A 23,336-nucleotide genomic window follows, 5' to 3' on the forward strand; every position below is an offset into this window, starting at 1 on the left:
AATACCACATACTCAATATAAAATTTGAACAATTCCTAACAGTGTAAAGAAAAAAAAAAGAGTCAGCTGAAATCCTAGCACCTAAGATGTTTGGTTCTCCAGGAAATGGTTAGGCATGAAAAAATATATATACTCTTATATAAGATCATATATATTTTGGAATACTTAAATACACTCTCCTTTCCTTTGTTCTCTTTGGTTATCTTTCCCTATTCCTGCCAACATTTCCACCTGGCTCATATTTTTCTTCCCATTTGCATAATAATACAAAAATATTACATGGGATTTTGTCATTGGCCAAAATGTGTGTGGGTTTTTGTTTTAATTTTCATTATATATATATATATATTTCATCCCATGACCTAATGTTTGTTTCTTTTTTTTTAATATTTGAGTTTATTCTTCATTTAACTTTTAAAACATTACTATAGTTGAATATTAAAACAAAAACAATAGCAAGTAGTGAGCTATGATTATAGTCCTTCACTCATTCACTACTGCATATAAAATGCCAGCTGCAGTGTTATTCACTGGCCCAATTAAGAGGTCTGACACTGAACCACCCCTATAGGCTGATGTTCATCATCCTCATATCCTTCCCCATTGTAATGGCGCCATCTTTCTTAACTAGGATCAAAGTCCACCAGTTCTACCTGGTCCATTTCATCAGTCTCTTCTATTTCCTTCCTCTCCGGTAGGAGTTTTTCCAGCAAAGAAAGTTTATCAGGAGAGGGAAAGCCATTTTCAGGGAGGTTTACCTTAAATTAGATGATTAGGCGACCCTTCTCATATGGTCTACGATAAATTGGCATGCCTTCGTTTAGCGCACACTTGATATCCCCATGCTTGACAATCTGACCTGGATGAGAAATGATGACCATGGTTCGGTTGTCAAGAGTAGATATTGGCTTTTGAAAGCCACACAGGGCTTCAACCAGCTGTATATCCAGAGACATGAAAAGATCTTCTCGTCGAGTAAAAACAGCACGGTCCTTCTGATCTAAAATAATGATAATATCTCCTGGTTCCAATCCTGGTTCTTGGTCTCCCCTCACCATGGAATGTTATCTTCTGGCCATCTTTCATGCCTTTGTCAATATGCACTTCTAGAATCTTCTTCTCTTGAACTATCTTCCTTCCGTTGCAGCTTTTACATCTATCTTTAGGACTGATCCGTTCCCCATGGCCCTGGCACTCCATGCACACAGACTGAATTTGCTGAACCATTCCAGGTCCTATCTGATGAATTCTTATTTGCATTCCAGTACTTTGGCAATTGGGACAACATTCGACTGCTCCTTTCTTACCACTTCAGCCTTCACATTTATCACAAATCACATTCTTTTGCAGAGCTAGTTTTCTTGTTGCGCCATTATATAAATCTTCCAAGGTTACTGAGAGCTGATGTACAACATTTTCACCTCTCCGTTCTCTCTGCATCCTGCCTCCTTCTCCAAAAAAACGTATCAAAGATGTCCATGGGGGAGCCCAAACCACCACCAGCTCCACCTTCTTTGATTGCCTATTCTCTTCCTTTGTCATATAATTCCCTTTTCTTTGCATCCGAGAGCACTTCATAAGCTTGAGAAATCTGTTTAAACTCTCCTTCATTTGGATTTTTATCAGGGTGGTACTTTAAGGCCAGTTTCCTGTAAGCCTTTTTCAATTCCTCCTGGGTGGCATTGGGTTTGACCCCCAAAACATCATAGTAAGTGGTTTCTTTCACCATTTTCTACAGCCGGTGAGAGGGCTGAAGACGATGTTGGGGATCAGGAAGGAGCGCGTTGCTGGGTGCAGCTCGGGCAGCCGCTGCTCCTCTGCGTCTCACCGAGCGTTCTGGGAAGTTCCCTAATGTTTCCTTTTAGTGGCTGTGGTGTATGGTACTCCATAATATGATAAAACACGAGCCCACTGTTTCCAGTATTTTGCCACCGCAAACAGTACTTAAGAAACATGCCCTGCCCTCAAGGAGTGTATAATACTTCAGGCTAACCTGTTGTGTTTGGAGCTGGATTGGTCAGCTTTTGTTTTGTTTTAATAAGCTACACTAAAATTCAGTTGCTTAAACTAATAATTATTTGACTCAGAGCAAGACCAGCTGGATGATTCTTCTGCTCCCAGGTGGGTCAGCTCATATCTACTGGATCCCCACATACATTTTTGGTCAACTGGCAGTTTGGCCGGCAGCTGGGCAGCCTCACTTGCAGGTCCAGGGGTTTGCAGGCAGGTTGACCTCAGCTGGTCGTCTTGTGTGTGCTCTGTGTGGGTCCTTCTCTGGGAGGCTGGCCCTAATTTTTTTTTTTTTTTTACACAGTGTTTACAGGGTTCCAAAGAGCAGCAAGAGAGCACAAGGCCTAACCTGCAGGCCTTTTTCACATGTCTGCTTGTGCTTATGCCACATTTTTTTTCTCCCACCACACAAACCAACACACATGGTTAAGCTCACAGTCACTATGAGAAATGACTACTGAGGGGGAGCAGAATTTGCTGCCCCCAAACATACCACTTGGACATTTTGAGCTCAAAGCAATTGAGAGGAAGGCTTCCCCCACCTACCTAAAAGCAAGACATGAATCTGTACAGAAGTGAATCAGCGACAATCCTAGCTCCTTATCAGGCCAAAGAGGGCATGAGAGAACTCTCCATAACTTTACTGACTGGCCCTCACCTCAATTAGTCTCCCATATAATTATCTGCCCAGAAACTCACAGCCTTTTTCTTTTGTCTTGTAACTTCTCTGAAAATTTACTATTTTTTGTTCTGATGCTATATAAGCCTAAATTCTAACCCCTTGTTTGAGTTACTCATCCCTGAGTTTCTCCCATATGTATATGAAATATACATGTCAATAAACTCATTTGTTTTCCTTTTTAATTGTCTTGTGTTACAGAACCCCAGCCAAGAACCCAGAAAGGTAGAAGGAAAAAGATTTTCCCCTGCCCTGTACTACCCAAGAGCATAGATATAGGAGACATATATTCTTGCAGACAATTTACCACAGGAGCTATCTGCTAAGAGGTTCTCAATGTTTAATAAGAAATCAAAAGAACCTGTCATTTCCGGCCCAAAGATTGGTTCCAATGATGTGACAAAGTCAGCACATTTCTAATGATCCAAGTGTTGCAGAACTTCTCACTCCAGGACTCTCGGAACACAGTCTCCAGAAGAGCTGACATCATCTGGTCTGTTCTCCCTCCCTTCACAAATGCTCCCAAAGGAAAGCCATCCCAGCAGCTGTTGTCTGCACCTGCTACTATGAGACCTTAGGAAAGTTCCTTTTTCCTTGGGCCTCACACATCCAGGAGTTGTATGTGTATTTCCTGTGGAGTGACCCAGTTAGAGCAAGTCTTTAGTAGAACACCCAGTTCCCACTGGTATTATTTTTCTGACTCTGCACTGCCATCTCTTGGGGTCATCTCAGATCTCCACCTTTGACTTTCGACTTGGGATACTTAGGTTCTAGTCCTGGGTGTTCTCAGGCAAGTCACTTTATCTTTCTAAGAGAAATAAAGGAGTTGGTCAAGAATGGTGTTTTTCAAAATTTAGTGTGCAATACAGGTCACCCAGAGATCTTGCTAGAAGGACAATCTTTAGGTTCCACCCTGGACATATCAAATCAGCACCTGCTTTTTCATGAAATCTCCTAATCTAAGCCATTGCTCTCAACCTTGACTGCAAATTAAAATCTCCAGGAGGAGCTTTAAAGTAAGGGTCTCCAGTATCCCCTCCTAGAGATTCTGATCTCATTGGCCTCGGGGTGCAGTCTGGCCACTACCTCCCTGGACTTGAAGGAGTGAGGAAAGGGAAGACAAGGGAGACCTGGAGAGAGTGCTGTAGAAGACTCAGCCTTTAGTAGAGAAACATAGCCACTGCCAACCTGTGGACAGCAGGGAAGTGTCCAAGGTGGTTAATATCCCACCCCCTCATTTCCTGCCAGTGCTTCCCATTCATGGAACCCAACTGGACTCCAGAAAACAAGGAATCCCAGTTGATTCACTCCATAACTATCAGCCTGGTTGGATGGAGAAGGATACAGTGGGTCTCAAAATGCAAATAGAAATTATTCAGCAGAGGATGCTAGTTTTGAAATGCAGATTCCTGGGCCCCATGTGAGACCCATTAAAGTAGGTCTTTGCTCTGGAGCTGAGACCCAGAGATCTGCACTTCTAAAGAGTTGTTGATATACATACATCATATGCCGTATGAGAAGGACGGGGCAAGATGGATGATCTCTGAAGTTATTTCTATCTCAAGGGACCTATGATATTACTCCTTACCTAAACTTCTTGTCATTCTCTTGTGTTCACTGCTATAGCACTTTGCTTGGATTTTCAATGTGTGTGTTCTGCATCTCTGAGTCTATTCACTAAAATTTATATGCTTGAGTAAATCAATAATGATCCCTCTATTGGGTCTGCTTTCCGCATTTATGGTCCTTGAGCTGAAATGTGTAAGCAGAATGCCATGGTTTGCTGTTTGCCTGGTGACATCATGAAAGATTCAGCAGGTTGTAGCTGGACCACAAACATCTAGTTGTAGCCCTCTGCTTTTAGTTCTAATCATCACAGGAAATGTCAACTAGAAGCTTCTCACTTAAACATTATGTAAGTGTTCTCTTTCTTTTCTCATAGCCGTGATGAAGAGTATCAGGTCTCATGTTGGAAGGCTCTGGGAAGCTACTTTACTATTTGTTTTAACACATTTAAATATGAAGAACGATGCTTTAAATATTTACCAAAGGAAAATGGAAGGGATGCATTGTTGATAAGACATTTAACCATAGGGGATCCCTGGGTGGCTCAGTAGTTTAGCACCTGCCTTCAGCCCAGGGCGTGATCCTGGAGTCCCGGGATTGAGTCTTACATCAGCTCCCTACATGGAGCCTGCTTCTCCCTCTGCCTATATTTCTGCCCCCCTCTCTCTCTATTTCTCTCTCTCTCTCTGTGTCTCTCATGAATAAATAAATAAAATCTTTAAAAAAAGACATTTAACTATACAAGCCATTAAAAATTCTTGAGGACTGAATCTTGTATCACCTTTGTATAACCCGAACGTCCAATATTCCACCACGTGTAAGTACAAACAGAAGTCACACTTTGTTCTGATGCTCAGCTTCACATGTCACAATTCCCCAATGGCTTCATCATAGAAAATAATTTTTATCTCACATTCACTTTCCCCCCACCCCTAGGATTTCTAGGGGTCAGGATGCTTCCCACATGTCCACAAATATTCTGTGGGCTGCAGTCACCACAAAGTGTTGGCTTTCCTTTCTTGGTTCCTGAAGGTTCGAAGTTGCTCTCCATAGCCTTTCTGGCAGAAGCCTCCCCATGACCCCTGCCTTCCTAAGGATGCCATGAGCTATTCCCAGGATGACATCTCTTGGTGCTGCCAAATTTCCAATACTTGAGAGTACTAGATTTTCATGCTTGCTTTTCATGCATAGGTGGGGGAAATGCTCCCTCCCCATCCCTCCCCATCCTCTTCATGCTATTTGGAACCACCAGCAGCTTCTGCCCATTGCTGGAGGCAGAGTCTCTGTCTTGCCATTGTTGAAGCTGGCAAACTGCTGGATGAGGGTCAGGAACCAGTCATTGCATTCTAGAGTGGAAGCAACAACGAAAAAGGAATGTGTGCAGCATGTATGGACTCCTCATGGACTATCAGAAATATCGGAAGGGACCTCTGCAGGCCGGGCTCTCTGTGCTGAGGCAAATGGGGACTGAGTAGGTTGGGTGGGATGGTTGGCCACTGCTTCACTGCCTCATCACCAGGGCTAGAGAACTTGACATCTTCAGTGAGTCTTGTTTCCTTGAATCCCAGACAGCTCTGCTTCTGTTTAGAGTCTTACAAAATTGTGAAGCCCAATTTCATCACTTTCTCACCATCACCCTTTGCCCTGAATCTCATAAGAAGCAATTCCATCCATTTCTAACCCTCTGAGCACTGTCCAAGGGACCAAAAAGGAATGACTGCAATGCCTCTCTCCCTCCTCCTCTTCCTACCATCCCCAAGGTCTGTGCAAAACTCCTCTTTCCTCTCACGGTAACAAAACAAAAGTCCTTGTACAAATTAATGGACTCACACGGAGGCAAGGCCTCGCTCAGCCAGCTCAAAACTGTCTGTTGCATTTATCACTGGCCCACAAATGGACTCTTTTTGGTGGCATCGAGGGGAACACCAAGGGCAGCTTTATCACCCTTTTACATAGCGTACATCTTTCTGCCTAGGGTCTGCTCAAGAAGAGGAGGGACTTGTGGTAATTTTAAGGTATATCACAGGGGCCTATCCCACCAACCACCTGTCTTAGTATGGAAATCTCCTTCTCACTCACTCCTCATCTAACCACTGGGCAGCTCTTCCCAAGGGGTCCAGGCCTCCCTCATGGGCCCTGAACCTCCACGAGGCCAGTCAACCTTGTCACATCTCACACTATACCCTCCCTGGCCGCTATCTTAGGTTCAGTCTCCCACCTCCTCTCACCATCATCTTGTCCCCATTCTGCTCTGCCTTTCCTCCCCAGTGACCCTTGCCTTTCCCTTGTTTCTTCAGGAAACCCTATTCCCTCACAAACAAATCCTCTCCATGTTCTTATGTGTTAACCCACTTATGCAGTCAGCAAAATTTTATAGAGAGTCCATAAAGGTACCAGGCATTGTCCTGTGTTTTGATAATATAATATAATCCACCCCACCTTATTTTCTTTAAAAGATTTTATTTATTTATTTGAGAGACAGAAAGAGATAGTGACTAAGAGAGCAGAAGCAGGGAGGAGAGGGAGAAGCAGGCTCCTCGCTGAGCAAAGAGCCCAATGTGGGGCTCGATCCCAGGACCCCAGGATCATGACCTGAGCCGAAGGCACATGCTTAACCAATTGAGCCACCCAGGCGCCCCCTCCCATATATCTCTTAATCACTTGTCTCCTTCTGGGATAAGCTTCTCCAAAGAGCAGCGTTCTCTCATGTGTCCGCTTCCTCTTCCACTGTTCTCATGTCAATCCCCGGCACTCAGCCTTCCGACTCAGTCATCTCCCTGACATTCAAGTTGCAAATTCAGTTATTCCCTTTGCTGTCCACATCTTCTTGCACTCCTTTACAGAATTTAATATCATTGTCTATTATCTCCTTGAAATTTTGTCCTCTTTGGATTTTGTGATACTGTTGATTCTGATCCCTTTTTTTCTGGCCACTGCTTCTCAGTCTCTTTTTAAATTCTCTTTTCCTACACTTGCCTCTTAAATGTTAGTGTTTCCCAGGAATTCCATCTTTGGTCTCCCATTTTCACTCAACACATTCTCCTGGGTAATTTCAAAGGCACACACGGCTTACAGTTCCACCCATGTGCCTCCAGGTGATGGTACTAGCTTAGTGTACACTAATGCTCATCAGATTGTTTCACCTGAATGTCCTACACATTCCTCAAGATCAACATGGCCCAAGCTGAACTCACATCTTTCCCTAAGAGCTTATTTCTCCTCCCATATTCACTATTTTGGATAATGACGTATCATCATTTAGTTAAAAATCTGTAAATGGCCCTAGACTCCCTCTCTCCCTTATTTCCCCAACCCTACACACACTAATCGATTTTTTTAAAAAGATTTTATTTATTTATTTATTTATTTATTTATTTATTTATTTATGAGAGAGAGAGAGCATGAGTGGGAGAGAGGAAGAAGCAGGCTTCCCACTGAGCAGGGAGCCTAATCCCAGAACCCTGGGATCATGACTTGAGCCAAAGGCAGATGCTTAACCTATTGAGCCACTCAGGCACCCCTACACTAATCTATATTTCAAGTAAGGTGTTCCAAACCATCACCTCTCTTTCAAGATGCCTACTCCATATGACTTCTCTCTGGCTTCTTCTCAGAGAAAATTAAAACTACAGGTAAGAATTCCCTCACCTTCCATGCATTCTCTATTGTGCATTCTCTACTATGATACAAATATGAAGAAGCATGGTGTCTGGAGTTTCAAGTCTATTGAGCACTGGGGATTTGTTTGAACATAAGGAAAGATTTTTTTTCTACCAACTGGTGTATGTTATATTAATATTTAGATAAGACTTAAGGTGTAACCTGTTTGGTCAGATTAAAGGATAAGTTTGAATCGCATGATAGAAAATGGCCAAAAGTCAAAGCAGCAACATTTGGCATAAGTATCTGGAAAAGTTTGTATAAAAAACGTAATACCTAATGTGCACAGCTTGTGACTTGAATTCTAGCTTGTTAATTTATATAAAAGGTCCTTTCATTGGATCCACTCATCTAAAAGTACATAGCAAATCTGAGTGCTATCTATTTTCTGTGAAGGCAGACAGAGACAGGCACAAACAGCACAATAATATCACTGCTCTGATGGAGGTAGGAATAGAGGTTGGTGATCACACAGATACAGAAGAATTCTTAAGGGAAGTCTCCACAGAGAAGATGGCATGTGGACTGGACTTGAAGGAAATCCACAGTTTATCTACATATAGCCTTTCATGTTCCCAAAGGAATTAATATGTTTCTAAAACAAAATGCAGGAATCCTACTTCCAGAAAGATGGATTAGGCATCCTTTTTCTTATTCCTCCCACCAACTACAGCTAACTCTCCAGATGTTATGTGTGAAGCATACAAAGACTCGAAAAGGTAAAGATAAGAAGGTAGTCACACTAGGGACCTCTGGACATGAAGAATAGCAAGGAGCGAGTTCCTTGGGGTTTCTTTTTGCCTCATTATCCCAGGCTGGGTGTTGAAAAAAACTGGTAACATGGAAACACCAATAGGAACAGAAGGAGAAAACCCCAAATTCAAGAAAAGTCTGCTCTCTCTCACCAAAGGACCAGGAAAGGAGAAGTCTAGCAAGGCAAACAACTTTCAATAACCACTCAGCTTCAGCCAAACACCACAGAGCACATTATGGTTCTTCCTTCACTCACGAGCAAAGACAAAGTGGAAAACCTAGATTGCCACCTTGTCAGGTTGGTAATAATGAAGCATCTGCTGGGAGGTGTCAGAGGAAACCTAGTGTAGAGGCAAGATTTTCCCCACTGCTCAGAGGTAATGAGGCCACCCCTCCCCCAAGACTCATCAGGAGATATCTGGGGAGCAATAAGTAGGCATCTCTGTGCCTCCCACTCAGGGTGGTGTTAGTAGACAGCCTAGAGCGGGGGCCTACATCTCTTCTGCTCTGCAGTAACAAGGAGTCCCTCTCTCCCAGGTGTCAAGGGAAGAACAGTGAGAAACCTAAACTTCAATCCCCATTTGGCAATAATGAGGCTGAGTCCACCCTTTACCACCAGAGCAGTGTCAGAGAAGCCTACTAATACAAGATTTTTTAAAAATTTTTATTTATTTATGATAGTCAGAGAGAGAGAGAGAGAGAGAGAGGGGCAGAGACACAGGCAGAGGGAGAAGCAAGCTCCATGCACCAGGAGCCTGACATGGGATTCGATCCCAGGTCTCCAGGATCGTGCCCTGGGCCAAAGGCAGGCGCCAAACCGCTGCGCCACCCAGGGTTCCCTAATACAAGATTTAAATAAGATTCAGAGCTCAGCGTAATACCCAAAATGTCCAGCTTTCAACTGGAAATCACTCATCATACTAAGAACCAGGAAAATCTCAACTTAAGTGAGAAAAGACAACTAACATATGCCAACACCAAAATGACACAGGCATTAGAATTATCTGGCAAGGATTTTAAAATAGGCATCATAAAAATGCTTCAATGAGCAGTTACAAACTCACTCTAAACAAATGAAATAACAGAAAGTCTGAGCAAAGAAATAGAAGCAGAAGAACATTCTGTATACAGAAGAACAAAATGAACATATTAGAACTTAAAATACAGTAACCAAAATGAAAAACTCATTGGATACTTCATCAGTAGGTTAGAGTGACAGAGGAAAGAATCTGTGAAATGGAAGGTAGAACAATGGGAGTTGCCCAATCTGAATAACAGAGACAAAATGGACTGGAAAAAAAGTGAAGGGGGGGGGGGCGGCAAGACTGTGGAGGAGCAGGGTCCCCAAGCCACCTGCCCACCAACTTACCTGGATAACTTTCAAGTCACCTGAACACCTACAAATTTGACCTGAGATTTAAAGGGAGAACAGCCTGTACGCTACAGGGAGAAGGGTTTCCGCTTCTAACAAGGTAGGAAGGCGGAAAAGAAAAAAAAAAAAAAAAAAGAGTCAGTGGGGAGGGGCACCGGAGGAGCCGGGCTAAGGCCTGCGGGGAGCCTCCCGGCGGGAAAGCCCAGCCCCGGACCAGCGGGAGCTTTACAATCCGCCCCGGATTCCTCCCCAGGAAAGGCGCTCAGCAGGGACCCCGGGCGGGATCCGGGGGGGCGGGGAACCTCCAGGTCCCGGGGTCACTGACCGAGGAGGGGCGCCGGGGGAGAGCGCCCCCCACACCGGCCCATCTCCGTAAAGGGCTGGAGCGCGCCCCGCGGCCTCGGGGAGCAGCCGGGGGGTCGGGCGGGGCTCCGGGCGGAGGGGGCTCCCCGGGAGCGCGACTCCAGCAGCGCAGGCCCCGGACCCCAGGGCGCCGGGGACACAGCCGGGATCCTGCTCCCCCCGGGACAGGCCGAGGCGGGGAGGGCCCAGGACAGCGAGGACGCTCCTGCCCCGGGAGCATCCAGGCCCCTGCGGACTGGGAGACGGTGGGAGTCACTGCGGGGACGAGGGGCGCCCTCCAGGGCCAGGGAGACCTGGCCGCCGCCGGTGGGGTTGTCCCTCCTGGTGTCACCCGGTGCCTGGGAGAGGCGTGGCCGCCAGGGGACACGGGCCTCACGGGAGGTCAGGTCGGCTCCCCGTGACCCTGCACCCAGCAGGGGGCGGGACAGCTCCCCAAGGTGCACACACCTGAGAATCGGCACAGCCCGCCCCTCCCCCAGAAGACCAGCTGGAAGGACAGGGGAAGAGCAAGTTCCCCACCCAGCAGCGCTGGAAAGCTCCAGGGGAAGTCGAGGGATCTACAGTATATAGAACTAGAGGGTACCCCTCTATTCTCCCCCCTTTTTTCCAGTACAACTAGTTTTTATATCAGACTGTAAGTTTCCAATTTTCTCTTTTCCCACCTTTAACTAAAATATTTTACCACCTCTTCATTTTTAAGTTTCTTCCTTTTTGACTTTCATATTTTTACAATTACACGTCTTAGGTATATTTTCCACTTCTAGTTTCCCTTCAACATACTCAACTTAATTTTGGGAGATAAATGAGATATGCCTTTTTTCTTTTGTGTTTTTTCCTTTTCTCTACCTCATTTGGTTCTACAATGGCGCGAGTTAATACCTTCTAAAACATGACCAGCATGCACCCAGAACAAGTGGTATACCGTGCTGGTTCATTCTGTGAGATTATATTCTCTCTTCATTCCCATTCTGCCCCCCTCTTTTATCTCATTTATGTTTTGGTGATCAATGTTGGGGCCCTCTACAAGTATTTCTGGTTTATACAAATTTGGGACTGAGCATCTTCTAACAAACAGAACTTAATACACTCAGAACCAAGAGTATAACCTTCTAGGACCCGCAGGTAGACTACATTCTCCCTCCACTACAACTACATCACCACCACCATCGCCCATTCCTCACCCTTTTTATTCTTCTCTTTTTTCTTTTTTCTGCTATTTCCTCTTTACTTTTGCTTTTTTTTTTTCCTCTTCCTTATTTCCCTTTTCTTTTTTTTTTTTCTTCTTCTTTGGGATTCTTGGCCTCTTATTTTTTTACTACTTTGTTTTAAAATTTGTTTTTTCACTTTAGTGGTCCTTTTGTTTTATTTTGTTCTGATCTTTGTTTTAAATTTCTCGTCTCTGACCTCATCAGAATCATCTAGGCTGAAACTTACTTAGATCATGGTTGATATTCTTGACTCAGCTGGCTGATACTGCCACTCTCCACTGAGCAAAATGAGTAGAAGGAAGAATTCACCACAAAAGAAAGAAGCAGAAGCAGTACTCTCTGCCACAGAATTACAGATTTGGATTGCAATTTGTGTCAGAAAGCCAATTCAGAAGCACAATTATAAAGCTACTGGTGGCTCTGGAAAAAAGCATAAGGGATTCAAGAGGCTTCATGACTATAGAAATTAGATTATATCAGGCTGAAATTAAAAATCAATTAAATGAGATGCAATCCAAACTGGAGCTCCTAACGATGAGGGTTAATGAGGTAGAAGAAAGAGGGAGCAACATAGAAGACAAGTTGATGGCAAGGAAGGAAGCTGAGGAAAAAAAAGACAAAAACAATGAAAAGACCATGAGGAAAGGTTAAGGGAAATAAATGACAGCCTCAGAAGGAAAAATCTATGTATAATTGGGGATCCAGAGAATGCTGAGAGGGACAGAGGGCCAGAAAGCATATAAGCATATTTGAACAAATCTTAGCTGAGAACTTCCCTAATTTGGGGAGAGAGAAACAGGCATTCAGATCCAGGAGATAGAGAGGTTCCCCCACCTCAAATCAATAAAAACAGTTCAACACTTCGACATTTAGTACTGAAACTTGCAAATTCCAAAGATAAGGAGAAAATCCTTAAAGCAGCGAGAGACAAGAGATCCCTAACTTATATGGGGAGAAATATTAGATTAACAGCACACCTCTCCACAGAGACATGGCAGACCAGAAAGGGCTGGCAGGATATAGTCAGGGTCCTAAATGAGACGAACATGCAGTCAAGAATACTTTATCCGGCAAGGCTCTCATTCAGAATAGAAGGAGAGATAAAGAGCTTCCAAGATAGCCAGAAAGTGGAAAAATATGTGACCACCAAACCAGCTCTGCAAGAAATATTAAGAGGGGCCCTGTAAAAGAAAGAGGAAGCCCAAAGAAATAATCCACAAAAACAAGGACTGAATAGGTTATGATGACACTAAATTCATATCTTTCAATAGTAACTCTGAACGTGAATGGGTTTAATGATCCTATCAAAAGACTCAGGGTATCAGGCTGGATAAAAAAGCAAGACTATTTTGCTGTCTACAAGAGAGTCATTTTAGACCTAAAGACACCTCCAGCCTGAAAATGAAAGGATGGAGAACCATTTACCATTCAAATGGTCCTCAAAAGAAAGCTGGGGTAGCAATCCTCATATCAAATAAATTAAAGTTTATCCCAAAGACTGTAATAAGAGATGAAGAGGGACACTATATCATACCTAAAGGGTCTATCCAACAAGAGGACCTAACAATCATGAATATTTATGCACCTAATGTGGGAGCTGCCAAGTCTATCAATCAATTAATAACCAAAGTAAAGACATACTCAGATAATAATACACTAATACTGGAAGACATCAACACGACACTTTCTACCAGTGACAGATTTTCTAACACAACATCACCAAAGAAACAAGGCTTTAAATGATACACTGGACTAGATTTCACAGACATATACAGAACTTTGCATCTGAAGGCAACTGAATCCACATTCTTCTAAAGTGCACATGGAACTTTCTCCAGAATAGACCACATACTGTTTCACAAATCAGGTCTCAGACAAACCAAAAGATTCAGGTTGTCGCCTGAATTTTGAATTTTCTGAATTTTCTGAACACAATGCTTTGAAACTAGAACTTAATCACAAGATGAAATTTGGAAGAAACTCAAACATCTGGAGCTTAAAGAGATGAATGGGTCAACCAGGAAATTACAGGAGAACTAAAAAGATTCATGGAAACTAGTGAAAACGAAGATACAACCATTCAAAATCTTTAGGATACAGCAAAAGCAGTCCTAAAAGGGGAATACATCACAATACAAGCATCCCTCAAAAAATTGGAAAAAACTCAAATACACAAGCTAACCTCACACATAAAGGAACTGGAGACAGAACAGCAAATAAAACCTACACCAAGCAGAAGAAGAGAGTTAATAAAGATTTGAGCAGAGCTCAATAAAATAGAAACCAGAAGAACTGTAGAACAGATCAACAAAACCAGGAGTTGGTTCTTTGAAAAAATTAATAAGAAAGATAAACCATTAGCCAGCCTTATTAAAAAAAAAAAACAAGAGAAAAGAGCCAATTAATAAAATCATGAATGAAAAAGGAGAGATCACAACCAATACCAAGGTAATACCAATGATTTTAAAAACGTATTATGAGCAGCTATATGCCGATAAATTAGACAATCTAAAAGAAATGGACACATTTCTGGAAAACCACAAATCACCAAAACTAGAACAGGAAGAAATAGAAAACCTGAACAGGCCAATAACCCGGAAGGAAATTGAGGCAGTCATCAAAAACCTCCCAAGACACAAAGGTCCAGGGCCAGATGGCTTCCCTGGGGAATTCTATCAAACATTTAAAGAAGAAACAACACCATTCTACTAAAGCTGTTCTGAAAGATAGAAAGGGATGGAGTACTTCCAAACTTGTTTTATGAGGCCAGCATCACCTTAATTCCAAAACCAGACAAAGACTCCCCTCCAAAAGGAGAATTATAGACCAATATCCCTGATGTACACAGATGCAAAAATTCTCAACAAGATACTAGCAAATAGGATCCAACAATACATTAAGAAGATTATTCACCATGACCAAGTGGGATTTATCCCCGGGATGTAAGGCTGGTTCAACACTCGTAAAACAATAAACATGATAGATCACATCAACAACAGAAAAACCAAGAACCATATGATCCTCTCAATAGATGCAGAGAAAGCATTGGACAAAATACAGCATCCATTCCTGATCAAAACTCTTCAGAGTGTAGGGATAGAGGGAACATGCCTAAGCATCTTAAAAGCCGTCTACAAAAAACCCACAGCAAATATCATTCTCAATGGGGAAACACCGGGAGCCTTTCCTCTAAGATAAGGAACATGACAGGGATGTCCACTCTCACCACTGCTATTCAACATAGTACTAGAAGTCCTAGCCTCAGCAGACAACAAAAAGAAATAAAAGGCATTCAAACTGACAAAGAAGAAGTCACACACTCCCTCTTCACAGATGACATGATACTGTACATAGAAAACCCAAAGACTCCACCCCAAGATTGGTAGAACTCACACGGCAATTTGGGAATATGGCAGGATACAAAATCAATGCCCGGAAATCAGTGGCATTTCTATACACTAACAATGAGACTGAAGAAAGAGAAATTAAGGAGTCAATCCCATTTACAATTGCACCCAAAAGCATAAGATACTTGGGAATAAACCTAACCAAAGAGGTAAAGGATCTATACCCTAAAAACTATAGAACACTTCTGAAAGAAATGGAGGAAGTGAAGACACAAAGAGATGGAAATTCCATGCTCATGGATTAGCAGAATTAATATTGTGAAAATGTCTATGCTACTCAGGGCAATTTATACGTTTAATGCAATCCCTATCAAAATACCATGGACTTTCTTCAGTGTTGGAACGAATCATCTTAAGATTTGTGTGGAATCAGAAAAGACCCCGAATAGCCAGGGGAATATTGAAAAAGAAAACCAGAGCCGGGGGCATCACAATGCCGGATTTCAAGTTGTACTACAGAGCTGTGATCATCAAGACAGGGTGGTACTGGCACAAAAACAGACACATAGATCAATGGAACAGAATAGAGAACACAGAAATGGGCCCTGAACTCTATGGTCAACTAATATTTGACAAAGCAGGAAAGACTATCCATGGGAAAAAAGAAAAGTCTCTTCAGTATATGGTGCTGGGAAAATTGGACAGAAGAATGAGACTAGACCATTCTTTTACACCATACACATAGATAAACTCAAAATGGATGAAAGATCTAAATGTGAGACAAGAATCCATCAAAATCCTAGAGGAGAACACAGGCATCACCTTTTTTGAACTTGGCCACAGCAACTTCTTGCAAGATACATCTGTGAAGGCAAGGGAATGAAAAGCAAAAATGAACTATAGGGATTTAATAAAGATTAAAAGCTTCTGCACAGCAAAAGAAACAGTCAACAAAACTAAAAGACAACCTACAGAATGGGAGAAGGTATTATCAGATGACATATCAGATAAAGGGCTAGTATCCAAGATCTATAAAGAACTTATCAAACTCAACACCCAAGAAATAAACAATCCAATCATGAAATGGCCAAAAGACATGAAGAGAAATCTCACAGAGGAAGACATAGACATGGCCAACATGCACATGAGAAAATGTTCTGCATCACTTGCCATCAGGGAAATAGAAATAAAACCACAGTGAGACACCACCTCACATCAGTGAGAATAGTGATAATTAACAAGACGGGAAACAACAAATGTTGGAGAAGATGTGGAGAAAGGGGAACCCTCTTGCACTGTTGGTGGGAATGTGAACTGGTACAACCCCTCTAGAAAACTGTGTGGAGGTTCCTCAAAGAGTTAAAAATAGATCTGCCCTAAGACCCAGCAATTGCACTGCTGGGGATTTACCCCAAAGATACAGATGCAATGAAACGCCAGGACACCTGCACCCCAATATTTATAGCAGCAATGTCCACAATAGCCAAACTCTGGAAGGAGCCTCGGTGTTCATCAAAAGATGAATGGATAGGGATCCCTGGGTGGCGCAGCGGTTTGGCGCCTGCCTTTGGCCCAGGGCGCGATCCTGGAGACCCGGGATCGAATTCCACGTCGGGCTCCCGGTGCATGGAGCCTGCTTCTCCCTCTGCCTGTGTCTCTGTCTCTCTCTCTCACTGTCTGCCTATCATGAATAAAAAAAAAATTAAAAAGAAAAAAGATGAATGGATAAAGAAAATGTGGTCTATATATACAATGGAATATTACTCAGCCATTAGAAACTACGAATACCCACCATTTGCTTCAAAATGGATAGAATTGGAGGGCATTATGCTGAGTGAAGTAAGTCAATCGGTTAAGGACAAACATTACATGGTTTCATTCATTTGGGGAATATAAAAAATAGTGAAAGGGTTTAAAGGGGAAAGGAGAGAAAATGAGTGAGAAAAATTAGAGAGGGTGACAGAACATGAGAGACTCCTAACTCTGGGAAATGAGCAAGGGGTAGTGGAAGGGGAGGTGGGCAGAGGGACTGGGTGACTGGGTGACGAGCACTGAGGGGGGCGCTTGACGGGATGAGGACTGGGTGTTATACTATATGTTAGCAAATTGAACTCCAATAAAAAAATATACCAAAAAACAAAAGTGAACAGAGCCTCAGAGATCTGGGGGAAGATACCAAAAGATTTGTGTCATCAATGTCCCAGAAAAGAGAAAAAGAATGAGGCTGGAAAAGTATGAAGAAATAATGACTGATATTTGGCCAAAGACATAAACTGACAGACTCAATAATCTGAGGGATCCCAAACAGACAAACAAAAACAAAGAAATCCACACCAAGACACATCACAAATTTCTGTAATCCAAGACAAAGGGGAAAAATTGAAAGCAAGGAAAGAGATAACACTTTACCTATAAAAGAAAAACAGTGTTACTACATCTGATGGAGTCATTGAGTTCCCTAAGTCTATTCTTGTTTTGCATAATTATTTTTTCTCTCTTTTGTTCAGCTTGATTTCTTTCCACTACTGTGTCTTGTAAGTCATTCATTCATTCCTCAGCTTCTTGCATCTTGCTGTTCATTGCATCAAGTGTATTTCTCATTTCATTTAGAGCCCCTTATCTCTGTGGTAAGGGGTTTACTCCATATTCCTTTCTTTTCTCAAATCCAGTGAGTATCCTTATGATCATTGCTTTCAATTCTCCATCAGGCATGTCACTTATATCCATTTTGCTTAGTTCTCCAGACATGGCTTTGTCCTGTTCTCTAATTTGGAACAAATTCCTTTGTCTTTTCATCTTGGCTAAGTCTCTGTACCTGTTTCTCTGTGTTAGAAAAGTCAGTTATGTCTCCTGTTCTTGAGGGTAGTGACTTTATGAAGAAGAGATCCTGGCACAGTTGGTTAAACATTTGACTCTTAGTTTCAGCTCAGGTTGTGGTCTTGGGATCATGGGATCCAGCCCCATGTTGGGCTCCATGCTCAGCAGGGAATCTGCTGGTTCCTCTTCTTCTCCCCTGCCCTCCACTCACACATGTGCTCTCTCTCTCTCTCTCTCTCTCCCTCATTATCACTAGAATAATAAAGAAAGAAGACTTTCTGTAGTGCCCTGCTATAATAGTATCCCCTGTTCTTCCAGGGTCTGGTGCCTCTAGGAGCGTTCCCATTGTGTGTTGCATGCACTCTACTATTGTGTCCTGGTCACTGTGTGCTTCAGGTCAGTCATCTGCAGAGACTCTCCTTGCTTATTGTGGGCAGTGGCTGATCTCTGGCCTGAATTCTGTACATTTTAACTAGGTGTGCTCTGTTGTGCTTGTGAAATGAGACCCTTACTGCTGCCACCAGAACTGAGACCTTGCAAAATTCCTGGGTCAGAAGATGTGGTGTTGGCAGGGGTTAGGGTCAGTCTTTTGGAGTAGGGGATCCGCCATGCTGGGACTGAGACAGGTGTGACTGGGAGGGGTGGTTCCATGGGCCTTGAGGCGGGGGACGGGGCTTAGTGGTAAGCAAGTTAGGCGCTGAGCATCAGTGCTGTGCTGGTTTCCACAGGTGGCCCTGTGCTTATGCTGAGGGGTGGCAGAGGGAAATGGCACTGGCCAGTTCCTTTGTTCCCAGAGGGTCTCTCCATGAATGCTCTTTCTCTGGGATGTCCTGACATGAATAAATAACCTCCCCACTGTGTGCCTCAGGTGCTCTTTAGATTGCTGTTTCCACACTGTATATCCACAAACAGTTTGCCTGCCTTCTCTCCTAGAGCAGCCCCTATGTTCTCCAAGTTCTCCCAGAGTCAAGCACTCTGACCTTTAAAACTTCAGGCTTTAAGCCCTGTTGGTTGCAAGAGCTTCCAGGATTCAGACCCTCTTGCTTTCAAGCCAATAGCTATGGGCATTCCTCTTTCGGGTGTGGGTTCCCCTTGTGCTAGACTGTCTCTTGCCCTTCTCCATGACTGTGGCTCCCTCCCCACCACAGCTGCCATGGGCCACTTTCTCCCAATCCACATCTTCTCATTTCCTACCTTCTTTGATATGGCCTCTTCTCTATCTTTAGTTGTGGAGTTTATTCTGGCAGTCTTCAGGTCAATTTCTGGGGTATTTATGATGATTTGATAGTCACCTAGTTGTATCCATGTCCACTTCAGAGCATCCAACTGTGCTGCAGGAATTCTTGAAGTGAGAGAATGATAGGATTTTAAAGGAGAGGAAGACCCCAAACAGACATAAAACATTACCTAGAAGAGTTAGGATGATAAATATCAGGGCTGACAAATCACAGCTCTTGGCCAAAGCTACTCCAGGCCCAGCACATGAACTGATACAGTTTTCAGAGGTGTGTTGAGCTAAGAGCCAGAAGAGCTTCTTGAAGCTTTGAAAAACTTCTGTGAAAATTCAAAGTACCTTTGGCATTCAGAATCCTCTAACAAGCTGAAGACAGATGATAAACATGAATGATTTCTAATAATTTCTAGTTAGAGGAAAAACAAGGTGAAAATCATAGGAAACTGTTTTCATTTCATGGACCAATTTCCAGATAACACAAAGCTGATTGAGAAAGTCAGCTCAGGAATTGGGGGAATATAGGCTGAAAAATAACAGTGAAAGGAAGACACTGAATGGGATGATGTGGTGGAGTGCAAGCCTTTTGCTGTTGAAAGAAACACTTTAAGACTCTCTGATGTTAGCTCAAGTTTAATACTTGCATCACATGGGTACTTGTGCCCTGAAAAGAAAATGCTCCTGGACTGTAGATCCCATAGTCCTCCGCGAGGAGATTGAGTGTGTTTTTTTTAAACCAGCATCATTCCAGTTACATGTCTTGATAGAAGAGTTCTACAGACTTCCTCAAACCTCCCAGGTGTGCAGGGCCTCATTAAGAACAGTGAGCTATAAAGCACCACATCTAGAGGAAATAACAACCAGCAGGATCAGTGACTTTTTCTTCATTTTCATTTTTTTGCTCTGAGCTATGTGTTTACAAATACAAACATAAACAACAATTGCCTACATACGTTGTGCACCTACAGAGCACCATGCTAGAACTTTTTACCTCAGTGGATCACTGTAACAACCTCATGAAGTTAGTGAGTATTAGCCACCTACAGAGGAGGACACTAGGGTGTACAGCCAGTATTCACCCATGAGTCTGACTCTAGAGGCTACTTTCTTAACTTTTCCAAAGCCTTCTGATAAAGAGGAATTCTCACCATCTTCCCTCAAAACAAGTGAATCTGCTTTTTTCACCTGGGCACAACTGGCATATTCTTGAGGCAGGGGGTGAATTAAAGAGCCCTTCACAATACATTATGATATTTTCATACAAAATATAAAGTTCCAATGACTTGATGTGGGTTATCAAAACAGAGATTAACAGGCTGAGTCATAGAGTAATTTATTTCAAATTTGGCTTCAGCAGCCATTGCTAAGTGATTTCAAAAGTAGGCCAATGGTGTGGGAACGGCTTGCATGACGTCATGTTTAGGCAATCTGATTCCCACCCTGAAAGGCCGAGACCTGCATTGGAGCATGGTGCTTGCCTCTTGCCGTCCCCCACCCAACCACCCACCCATCCACAGTTCAGATGAAACGAGTTGCTCCCCGTTTTGTGGTTTTTATCTCCTAGCAATGCAGCTGCCTGATGCATTCTCATCTTTCAGGCTGAGCTGCCAACTTTCCATTCTGGGCTCCAGAATGAAGACAAAGAATCATCCTCCAAAGTGATGCTAGAGCTTTTTTTCCCCTCCCTTTTGGCATCAGTGTTTGAAATGGAAACTTGATTCACTTGTCACCAAAAAAAACCACAGAAAGTGCTACATCAGAGGAGGAAGACAAAGCCTCTCCACTGGGATTCTATTTCAGGGGTGATAACTCTGCATGCTGAGAAGAGGGCTTCAGAGAAAGACCAGGAAGGCAGTTCCTCCCGAGGGGCTTGGTGGAGCCCAGGGGACCATTCTTGAGCCGGGAACTATTCTTGTCCTGACGCATAAGAGTGCCAAATTGTGTCAGTCTTGTGAGATTCTCCCTCTCTGGGATGAAACATCCACAATTTAATTATCTCAAGTATACTAATATTAAGATTCAAATGTTTTGAATACTTAAGTACTGTCTTACCGTTGGTTCTCAGAGATGGGCTCCCCCACTTGCTAGGTGCTGGTCAAACTGAAAAATGGGAAAGATTATAGAAATCACTACTTGAAGGCAAACTTTAAGAGATTCTTAACTCTAGGAAACAAACTGAGGGTTGCTGGAGGGGAGGTTGATGAGGAAATGGGGTAACTGGGTGATGGGCATTAAGGAGAGCACTTGATGTAATGTGCGTTGAGTGTTATAGGCAAGAATCACTAAATTCTACCCCTGAAACTAATAATCTATGTTAACTAACTTGAATTTAAATAAAATCTTTAAAAACAAAACAAAAACAAAGAAATCCCTACTCTATGGGTTTGTTATGAGGATTAAAAGAGATAGGAATGTAGATTAGCGACCAGGCACACAGAGAGGAGTAGAGTGAGGTATTTAACAGCAAGGACTCTGGACCCAATTACCTGAGTCAAAAATCTGTTACTACCACTTACTAGTCAGGTGAACTGGAACAAATTATTTGACCTTTCAGTGAGTGCCTCCATTTCCTCACCCGAAATGGGGTGAAAATGATAAAAATAATGTCTCCTCATAAGGCTGTTGTGGGTGTTCAGTGATTTGTATAAATCATCCAAAACCATCATCAACACATAATATGTCCTCTATGGGTATATTCAACTAAGTGTCCAATAAATGCTCTGTATGGATGTATTATTAGTCTACATTTCTTCAGCCCTACATGCTAGTATTTAGATGCCTATAGGTGGCTTTAGATAGACATGGTCATCTTTGCCTTTATATAGAATAAACATGGTTACTGGGTCAGAGCTCAGGAAGGGAAGATAAATAATACATACTGAGCATCCATTATGTGCTAAATACTTTATATGTATAGGCTATGTTGACCTTCATAATCATCCTAAAGTTAAATGTACTATAGCTGAGGACAAAAATGCTGAGAAATATTCATTTACTCCAAATCACAAAGCAGAGAACAGCAAAGCCAGAATCTAAGGACAGATCTGTCTTGCCTCCTTCCTCTTGTCTCAGGAAGGAACCTAGACTGAGGTTTATCACCCCATCTTTTCAGTGAAACCCAACCTTAATTTTCGCAGGAGACAAGATCTTTCATTCCACATCAGGATATAGGTTTGGAGATGCAGACACCTCCTGCTGACAAAAATTCCCCTGATGTGTAAGCATCCGACACAAAATCCTTTCTTTTTTTTTTTTTTTTTTAAATCCTTTCTTGATAACAGATTTGGTTGTGGCAGGAACAAAAGGGCACTGGTCCCAGAAAAGAGAACCCAGATCCAATTTAGGTCACAACTTACTGTTTTCCTGGTCAGTTCTGCTTACTTTCAAAAACTCTAATTTTTAATGTCTGCTCCTGGTAGGGCTGCCACACTTTAAAGTATATATCTACCTAGATGTATGCTTTGTAATGTTTTAGTATAAATATGTCCAGTGTCATATTTGCGATGGACTAAAAAGTTATATGGGTTTTTTAATCTGAAATTCCAATTTAACAGGGTATTAACTGTGTTTTAGCTGGCAACCCTAGTCTCCTGACTTGAAAGCCTTTCACTGAGTATGTCACAGTCAGAAGAGATAAAGATACCATCACCGAGCATCAGAGAAATAGTCCCAATGCCTTCCTAACCCACAAGCTTAAAATGAACTTGGAGCTGCACTCAGGAATGTCTGATCTGGGCCTAGCAACAGCATTTTCTGCAGAGTACCAAAGGACCTACTGACTGAGGGGAGTGGTGACCAGGTCTGGAGTAGCAGCAATGGGATGATGAGAAAGAGGTGGAAGGATAGGTCCTCTGTGCTTTCAAACCTGTATATTCTTGTTAGTGTTCTGGTACTGCTGGCACAGATGACAAACCTACTGGCTTCAAACAACACCCATTTATTGTCTCACAGTTTCTGTAGGCCACATGTCCGGTGGGCTTAACCAGATACTCTGCTTAGGGTCTCACAAGGCTGCAATGAGGGGTTAGCCTGTCTGGGCTCTTCTGGAGGCTCCCAGGAAGAATTTGCTTCCAGGCTCATCCATGCTGTTGGCAGAATTTAGTTCCTCCTCATGCGGTTGTGGGACTGACATCCCTGTCTTTTCTGGCTGTCTGCTGGAGTGGGGGTGATTCCCAGATTCCAGACATTGCTTCTTTCATTGGCCCCCAACTCTCCATCTTCAAAGCCAGCGCCAGTGCATCAAATCTTTCTCATGCTCCCAATCTCTCTGACTTCCTCTTCTGCTGCATTTCTCTGACTCTCTGTTTTCCTCTTGTACTAAAAGCTTCCG

At 42.9% G+C, this 23,336-nt stretch overlaps 1 pseudogene; it reads right to left on the minus strand.

The window, feature by feature from the left end:
* Positions 1-539: 539 nt before the first annotated feature.
* On the minus strand, positions 540-1,744 carry LOC100683935 (annotated as a pseudogene).
* Positions 1,745-23,336: the final 21,592 nt, after the last annotated feature.

This window comes from Canis lupus, chromosome 2 (genome assembly GCF_011100685.1).
Source record: "Canis lupus familiaris isolate Mischka breed German Shepherd chromosome 2, alternate assembly UU_Cfam_GSD_1.0, whole genome shotgun sequence".
NCBI lineage: Eukaryota > Metazoa > Chordata > Mammalia > Carnivora > Canidae > Canis > Canis lupus.